This window comes from Pinus tabuliformis, chromosome 2_1, assembly GCF_031772625.1.
Source record: "Pinus tabuliformis cultivar Carrire ecotype Pingquan chromosome 2_1, CPIR1, whole genome shotgun sequence".
Classification (NCBI taxonomy): Eukaryota; Viridiplantae; Streptophyta; class Pinopsida; order Pinales; family Pinaceae; genus Pinus; species Pinus tabuliformis.
Genome location: NC_142299.1, coordinates 697805153 through 697813561, shown reverse-complemented (window position 1 = coordinate 697813561; position 8409 = coordinate 697805153).

Genomic DNA, 8409 nt, shown 5'->3' with positions numbered 1-8409 from the left:
ACGAGGGCAAAATCACAGGCTGCAAGGTACTGATAAGTGCACGTAGCAACATGCATGCAGGGTCGAACTGCAAACAACTTGGATACCATCAAACATCTCTAGGGTGTGGAAACCTCTTTCTAGCACCCTCCCATACTACTTCAGGTGAGACCTCAGACCGCACTCCACGGACTATTGCTTAAAGGGCCAATAGTACCAGGATTTTTTTGGATAAATCAACTTTGAACCTGGGTCAGGCCCCTACAAACCAACAATTTTTCTCTTCCCTTAGTGACTTGAATTAAAGGCCAAGTGATATGAGAGAACCCAAAAACGAACCTACAGTAGAAGTTGGCAAGACCCAAAAAGCTACAGAGCTATGTTAGAGTGGTTGGGGCTGGCCAATCCCGAATGAATTGTATCGTGGATGGGTCCACATGTACACCCTGCTCATCAATTATGTAACCAATATATTGAACCTGGGTTAGGCAAAAGGTGAATTTCTCCAAGTTAGCACACAACTTGTGTTGTCGCGGGGTTTGAAGGACCTGTCGAATATGGTGGAGGTGCTCGTCCCAACTCTGGCTGAAGATCAATATGTCATCTAAATACACCACCATGAATGCATTGGTGAAGGGTCACAAGATGTCGTCCATTAGTCTCATGAAAGTTGCAGGAGCGTTCGTCAATTCGAACGGCTTGACCAACCCTTTGAAAGGGCCCTCCTTGGATTTGAAGGTAGTCTTCCACACATCATAGGGTTCAATAGGCACCTGGTGATAACTTGACTTCAAGGAAACCTTGTTGAAATATTTGGCCCCCTTGAGCTGGTCAAGAAGTTCATCAATACGCAGGATTGGGTACCTATTCCGGAAAATCTTGTTAAACGTCCCATAGTCAATACAAAGCCTCCATGTCCCATTCTTCTTTTGTACCAATAAAATTAGGCTCCCATAGAGTGAGGAGCTTGGCCTAATGTGCCCTTTCTACAATAGTTTCTGAATCTCCCTCCTGATCTCATCATTCTCCAAAACAGAGTGCCAATAGATCGACCCATTGGGCAGAGGTGTGCCCGGGGTCAGATCGATTGAGGGCTTGACTTGACAGTGCAGAGGTACCCCTATAGGTGAGGCAAAAATATCCCTATACTCCTCCACAACCTTTTCCATCTATTGTTGATGTGCAGAGGAGCCCTTCTTGGAAGTCGTGGCCACAACCATATTCTTGCCCTTAGGGCGAATCATAAGGAAAAAAAAGTCCTAGTCTGGGAAATGATCTTACTGCATTTAATGTAGTGATCAAAGAGATGACGGTAGGCGGGGCTACCTCTGGTATCCTGTACAACTTGTTGGCCAAGGTAACAATCACAAAGTGAGGTCTAGACTCATATACAACATGTCGCTTCCACAAGTATGGTTTTCCTAAGAACACATCACAAACTTCAAGAGGAGCAACATCACATAGTACCTCATCGGTGAAGGGCTTGATGTTGTAGGGAAGGTGGCACTACTGGCTGACGCAAAGATATCTTCCTTGGTGAAGCCACCTGATGGTGTACGACTATGGATGTGTTGTAGTCTTTAGGCCCAACCACTTCACGACCTCTACCGAAATGAGGTTCTTTTGGCCCCCGCAATAGACAATGAACTGCAACAGAGAACCCTTCACCCATATCTATGAGTGGAAGAGGCGTTCGCCCTCCTCTAGACCTTCAGGCTCAATATTTTGGATCTTGGTGGTGGCCACGGTGGCACTATGCTCTACATCAATGATCTACTTCCCTTTGTCAGTTCTCTTATTGGGTTCTAATTCAGAGTTGAAACATGCCTCTGATTCAGAAGCCTTCAGCTTGGCCACTAGTGACTACTTGGCCCAACACTCACTTGTATTTTGAATGGAGCTCTTATGGAACTCACACCATTTTCTCATGTCCTTCTTTGTCTTCATTTTGTTGTTCTTTTCTTGCGGCTTCAGCGGGCTGCCTGGGCAGCCCCGCCTTGTCTTGGTCCTTTGTTTGTGGTTTGGGGGTGCCTTTTCTTTGCTTTGGATTCGCAGATCCAAAGTCCTGCTTCTTCTATTTAAACTTCTTCTCAATCTTGACAGTGTACTGATACGTTGTGCCAAGCAAGGAAATTTCTAGGAACTCCATCTCGTCTTGAATGTACTTGTTTAGACAGTTGCGGTACTTGAGCACGAAATGCAGCCTAATATCCTTGATAGCGAGTTTCGTGTGAAGAATATGGAAAATATTTCTAAACTCTGACACATCTTGTTCCCTTCCCTGTCGTATCATGGTCTACTTTATGTATTTATCTTCATAGCTCCCGAGAGGGTAATATTGTTCCTTGTTGGCACCTTGGAAATAATCCCAAGTGGGTGCGCCTGAAAATAGCGAGGTTTCACTCTCATCCTTTTGTTCATAGTATGTTTCCCACTAGTCCTTGACATGCGAGGCAGCTTTGAGAAGTGCAAAAGTAATATTTCCCCGATTGGAAAATTCATGAACTGAAAAAATATCCTTCCAATAGACTTAACCATTTATCTACGATGTGTGCATCTATCAAGCCTTCAAATATGGGAATATCGAAGTTAAATTGTACCTTAAAAGGAGTGGTGCCTCCAGAGTGGCTGTTGGATGATGATGCATCACCTGTCAGTAGTGGTTGAAGGATCTCTTGCCCCTCATCTTTTTTTTCTTCTGCCATGGTAGGTCATCGGGTTTTGCGAGGTTGATCTTGCAATGGTTCAACCAAATTGAGCCCTAACTCGTTATACCGTGACCTCATTGGGGACATGTAAAGAACAAACATAGAAAGAGCAAGCCCCTCCGATACCACTGATCCAAACTTAAGCTAGAACGCAAAAACTTACAGATATAATCATAAATATAGAGATGCAATAGAAAAACCCTTTGTTTCATTAATAGAAAAATATTGAATTATGCTTACAAACAGAATGGAAATAAGATAGCTCGAGTGATGGTAGCTTATCTCTGAGAATAGATGTGGTGGCTACATGCATATGAACTGTGTTACAATGAGGCTCAGAGGCCTATTTATTATTGAGAAACAATGGGAAACTCTAAACAACCAAAAACCTAAACCTAGGAAATGAAGCCCCAAAACTGTGGGCCTAGTTGGGTAAATTGGTACATGAACTTCTTGAGGTCATAACTTTGGCATACGATCTCTGTTTGCCTATCATAAAAAAATTGGCAAGCCAGTTTGGGACATTTCTAGTCTCTCCATTTTCCCTACAAACGTCGTTTAGGCCCGCAAAACGGCTCGCGAAGTTCAGGACCCAAAAAACTGCCAAAAATAGTAAATTGTGCTACAATTAAGGAAACCGAAAAACTGAAAGAGATAGTATTGGGGGTCAAAGTGGAATAGGCGGGTGGCCACTGATATCCACTTGGATCATTCCTCCCCATTAGGAAGAAATGATCCCCATTGCGTTGAGTGCCTCCATGAGATGGGGAAACTTCTGCTGAACTTGGTCCCTAGTGAGCCACTTGCCTTGGTGAAGGAGTTGGCCAGCTTTGACAACCTGATATAGTTGGATCTTTTGTTAGTGAGTGTTTTTTATCTGTGTGTCCATGCAGTCTAGGTTTAGCTCTGTTAGTGTGAGTTGTTCTGCAACGTCGAATGTGTCGAGCCATGGTGGAAAGTATGGTCGAACGCGATCTACATTGAACACTGGGTGTAGAACAAGGAACGGTGGAATGCTAAGCTCAAAGGCATTGTCCCCTATAGCCTTGGTGATGGTTTATGGCCCATATAAAGGCGGGAAAAGCTTGCAGTGGGGTCCATCGAGGCACTCCTTCTGCAAATGTAGCCAAACTTTTTCGCCCACCTGGAACTTGTGCAGCACCTAATGTTGATCGTCACGCTATTTGTACTTAGCATTGGCTTTGTCCAATATATCATGGACCTGCTGGTGGGATGTATTGAATGCGCTCAATGAATTTGTTAGCCCTGTGGGCTTCGTACTTGACATGAGCTAAATATGCCTGAGTCGCTACAAAGGGATGGCCACATCAATGGGACATAATGGCTGAAATCCCAGCCCTACTTGAAAGGGGTTGTGGCCTGTTGAGCTATGGAGAGCTTTGCTTTAATTGTGTTAGACATAGGGGAGGATTTCATCCCATGTCCGTGCATGCTTCAAGTTGTACATGCATAGAATGTTTACGATCATCTTACTGACAACCTCTGTTTGGACATCAGTTTAAGGATGGAAATTTGTGGACTTAGTAAGTTTTGTATCCAGCATGGACTAGAGGCTTGACAAAAATGTACTCAAGAATCTGCTATCCCGGTATGAGACAATGGACGGTGGGATCCCAATGTGTACCCATACTCGCTCAAAGAAGAGCTTAACAGCGGCCTCTGTTGTGATACTCTTCTTGCAGGTTGCCATGTTGGCCATCTTAGAGAAGTTGTTGACGACCATGAAAACGTAATCGTTTCCGTGCTTAGGAGAAGGAAGGCCCGACATGTAATCCATGGAGACAGATTCCCAAGGTTGACTGGGAGTAGGTAGAGGAGTATACAAACCTTACTTCTTGATGGTCAGTTTGGAAATGGCACAGGCAATGTAGGATCTAATGTACTTCCCAATATCCTCGTGAAGCTTCAACCAATAAAAATACTTTTGCAATATCCGCCATTGTTTTCTCTTCTCTGAAATTTCCAGCAATCCAATTGTAGTGCACCTCCCAAATCCTCTTGGCATGCTCACTTGAAGGAACACGGATGTGTCCCAGGTGGCATAACAGTGCATCCCAAAGGCAAAAATTTGGAACTATCTTCCCTTCCAGGAGTGTCTAGTATGTGCTACCAAATTCTGGATCGCTCTTGTAAATATGTGGCCACCTCGATGTCCCGTGCCCACACGAGTCAAGCACTGTGATCAGCACCATGACTGGTGGTCTATTGAGGCAATCAACGACATTATTGGTGCTACCTTTCTTATACTTAATGTTCAAATGGAACTGTTGCGAGTAGGTGGACCATTTCTAATGGTGATTGTTCTGCAACTTCCCTTGTGTCTGTATGAACTGTAGAGGTTAGTGGTCTATGTGGATGACAGTTTCCTTCCCCATAATGTAATGCTTCCATTGACAACAAACCTACACAATGGAATACATTCTTTCTAGTAAGTGGGGTACTTTTAGACGGTGTCTAAAAGTTTCTCACTGTGGTAAGCCACTAGATTCCCATGCTGAGTAAGAACCACACCAATAGCATAGTCGAAGGCATCCGTCTCAATCTCAAATGGTTATTGCAGGTCTCGTAATGTGAGAACTAGTGCAAAACAAAGGCGATTCTTCAACTCGAAGAATGCTTGTTGTTGGGTTTTAGACCAAAAAAACTTTCCTTTTGCTTCGCCCTTGGTGACTTGACTTAAAGGCCAAGTGATATGAAAGAACCCCAATATGAACCTACGGTAGAAGTTGGAAAGACCCAAAAAGCTGTGGAGCTCTGTCATAGTGGTTAGGGCTGGCCAATCCCGAATGACTTGTATGTTGGATGGGTCCACATGTACACACTGCTCATCAATTATGTACCCAAGATATTGAACCTGGGTCAAGCAAAAGGTGCATTTCTCCAAGTTAGCACACAACTTGTGTTGTCACAAGGCTTGAAGGACCTATCGAATATGGTGGAGGTGCTTGTCCCAACTCCGGCTGAGGATCAAGATGTCATCTAAATACACCACCATGAATGCATTGGTGAAGGGTCACAAGATGTCATCCGTCAATCTCATGAAGGTTGTAGGGTTGTTCGTCAATCTGAATGGCATGACCAACCATTCGAAAGGCCCTCCTTAGATTTGAAGGCATATTTCCACACATTAGAGGGTTTGATAGGCACCTGGTGATAACCTGACTTCCAATCAATCTTGCTGAATTATTTTCCCCCCTTGATCTGGTCAAGAAGGTCATCAATCCGCGGGATTGGGTACCTATTCCAGACAATGATCTTGTTCAATGCTCGGTAGTCAATACAGAGCCTCCAGGTCCCATCCTTCTTCTGTACCAATACAATCGGGCTCCACAGGGTTATGAGCTTGGCCTTATATGCCCTTTCTACAATAGTTCCTAAATCTGCCTCCTGATCTCATCGTTCTACATGATAGGGCACCGATAGATCGTCCCATTAGGCAGAGGCGTGCCTGGGGTCAGATCGATGGAGCGCTTGACTTGACAGTCCAGAGGTGCCCCTGTAGGTGAGACAAAAATATTCCTGCACTCCTCCACAACCTTTTCCATCTGCTACTACTATGTAGAGGAGCCTTGCTTGGAAGCCATGGCCAAAACCATCTTCTTTCCCTAAAGGAAAATCATAAGGAAAAAAATCCTGGTCTAGGAAATGATCTAACTACATTTCTTTGCAGTGAGCAAAGAGATGGCCGTAGGCGGAACTACCTCTGGTATCCTGTACAACTTGTTGGCCAAGGTAATAATCACAGAGCGAGGTCTAGACTCATATACAACATGTCGCTTCCACAAGTATGGTTGTACTAAAAATAAATCACAAACTTCATGAGGAGCAACATCACACAATACCTCATCCGTGAAGGGCTTGATGCTATAGAGAAAGTGGCACTGTTGGCTGACGCGAATATCTCTTCCTTTATGAAGCCACCTGATGGTGTATGGTTATGGATGTGTTGTAGTCTTTAGGCCTAGCTGCTTCACGACCTCTGCTGAAATGAGGTTCTTTTGGCTCTCGCTGTCGACAATGAACTGCAGTGGAGAACCCTTCACCCACATCTGTGAGTGGAAGAGGCGTTCCCCCTCCTTTGGATCTTCAAGCTCAATCTTTTGGATCTTAGTGATGGCCATGATGGCACTGGAATCCACATCAATGATCTACTTCCCTTTTTCAGTTCCCTTATTGGGTTCTGATTCAGAGTCAGAAAATGTGTCTGATTCAAAAGCCTTCAGCTCGGCCACCAGTGATTGCTTGGCCCGACACTCACTTGTATTGTGAGTGGAGCTCTTATGGAACTCACACCATTTTCTTGTGTACTTCTTTGTCTTCATTTTGTTGTTCTTTTCTTGTGGCTTAGGTGGGCTGTCCTGGGTAGCCCCGCCTTGGCTTGTTCCTTTGTTCTATGGTTTGGGGATGCCATTTCCTTGCTTTGGATTTGCAGTTCCAAAGTCCCACTTCTTCTGTTTAAACTTCTTCTCATTCTTGACAGCATATCGGTACGTCGTGCCGAGCGAGGAAATGTCTAGGAACTCCATCTCGTCCTAGATGTATTTGTGTATGCAGTCACGGTACTTGAGCACCAAATGCCGCTTAGTATCATTGATACCGAGCTTCATGCGAAGAATATGGAAAATATTTGTGAACTTTGACACATCTTGGTCCCTTCCCTGCCGTAGCATGGTCTACTTTATATATTTATCTTCATAGCTCCCGATAGGGTAATATTTTTCCTTGATGGCATCTCGGAAAGAATACCAAGTTGGTGCGGCTGAACATAGCGAGGGTTCACTCTCGTCGTTTTGTTCACAATACGTTTCCTACCTGGCCTTTACGTGTAGGGTGGCTTTGAGAAGTGAAAAAGTAATATTTTCCCAATTGGAAAAGTCATGAACTGAAAAATATCCTTCTAATAGACTTAACCATTTATCTATGGCGTCTGCATTTATCAGGTCTTTAAATATAGGAATATCGAAGTTAACTTGTTCCTTAAAAGGAGTGGCGCCTCGAGAGTGGCTTCTGGATGAATATGCATCACTTGTGGGTAGTCGTCAAAGGATCTGGGCAAAGTTATCCATCATCGCATCCCTCTGTTGCTCGAGGGCTTCCTCGAGCAACATTTTGAAAGGATCTCTTGCCCCCTCATCTTTAATTTCTTCCTCCATGGGAGGTTGGCGGGTTTTGCGACACTAATCTTGCAACGGTTAAACCAGCTCGAGCCCTAACTCCTTATACCCTGACCTCATTGGGGACATGCAAAGAAAAATAGAGAACTGCTCTAATACCACTAATTTGAACTTAAACGGGAACGCAACAACTTAAAAATATAATCATAAATGCAAAGATGCAGTAGAAAAACCCTTCATTTCATTAACAAAAAAATATTGAACTATGCTTACAAATAGAATGGAAATAAGATAGCTCGAGCGATGGTAGCTTATCTCTAAGAAGAGATGTGGTGGCTATATGCGTCTGAACTGTGTTACAATGAAACTCAAAGGCCTATTATTATTGAGAAACAATGAGAAACCCTAAACATCCAAAAACCTAACCCTATGAGATGAAACATCAAAATTGTGGGCCTCGTTTGGGTAAATTGGTACATCAACTTCCTGAGGTCATAACTTTGGCATATGATCTCTCCATTTGGCTATCATAATACCTTATTTCGAAGATCTCGAAGAGAAGGCCGAAAACAAATGGACAAGTCCAT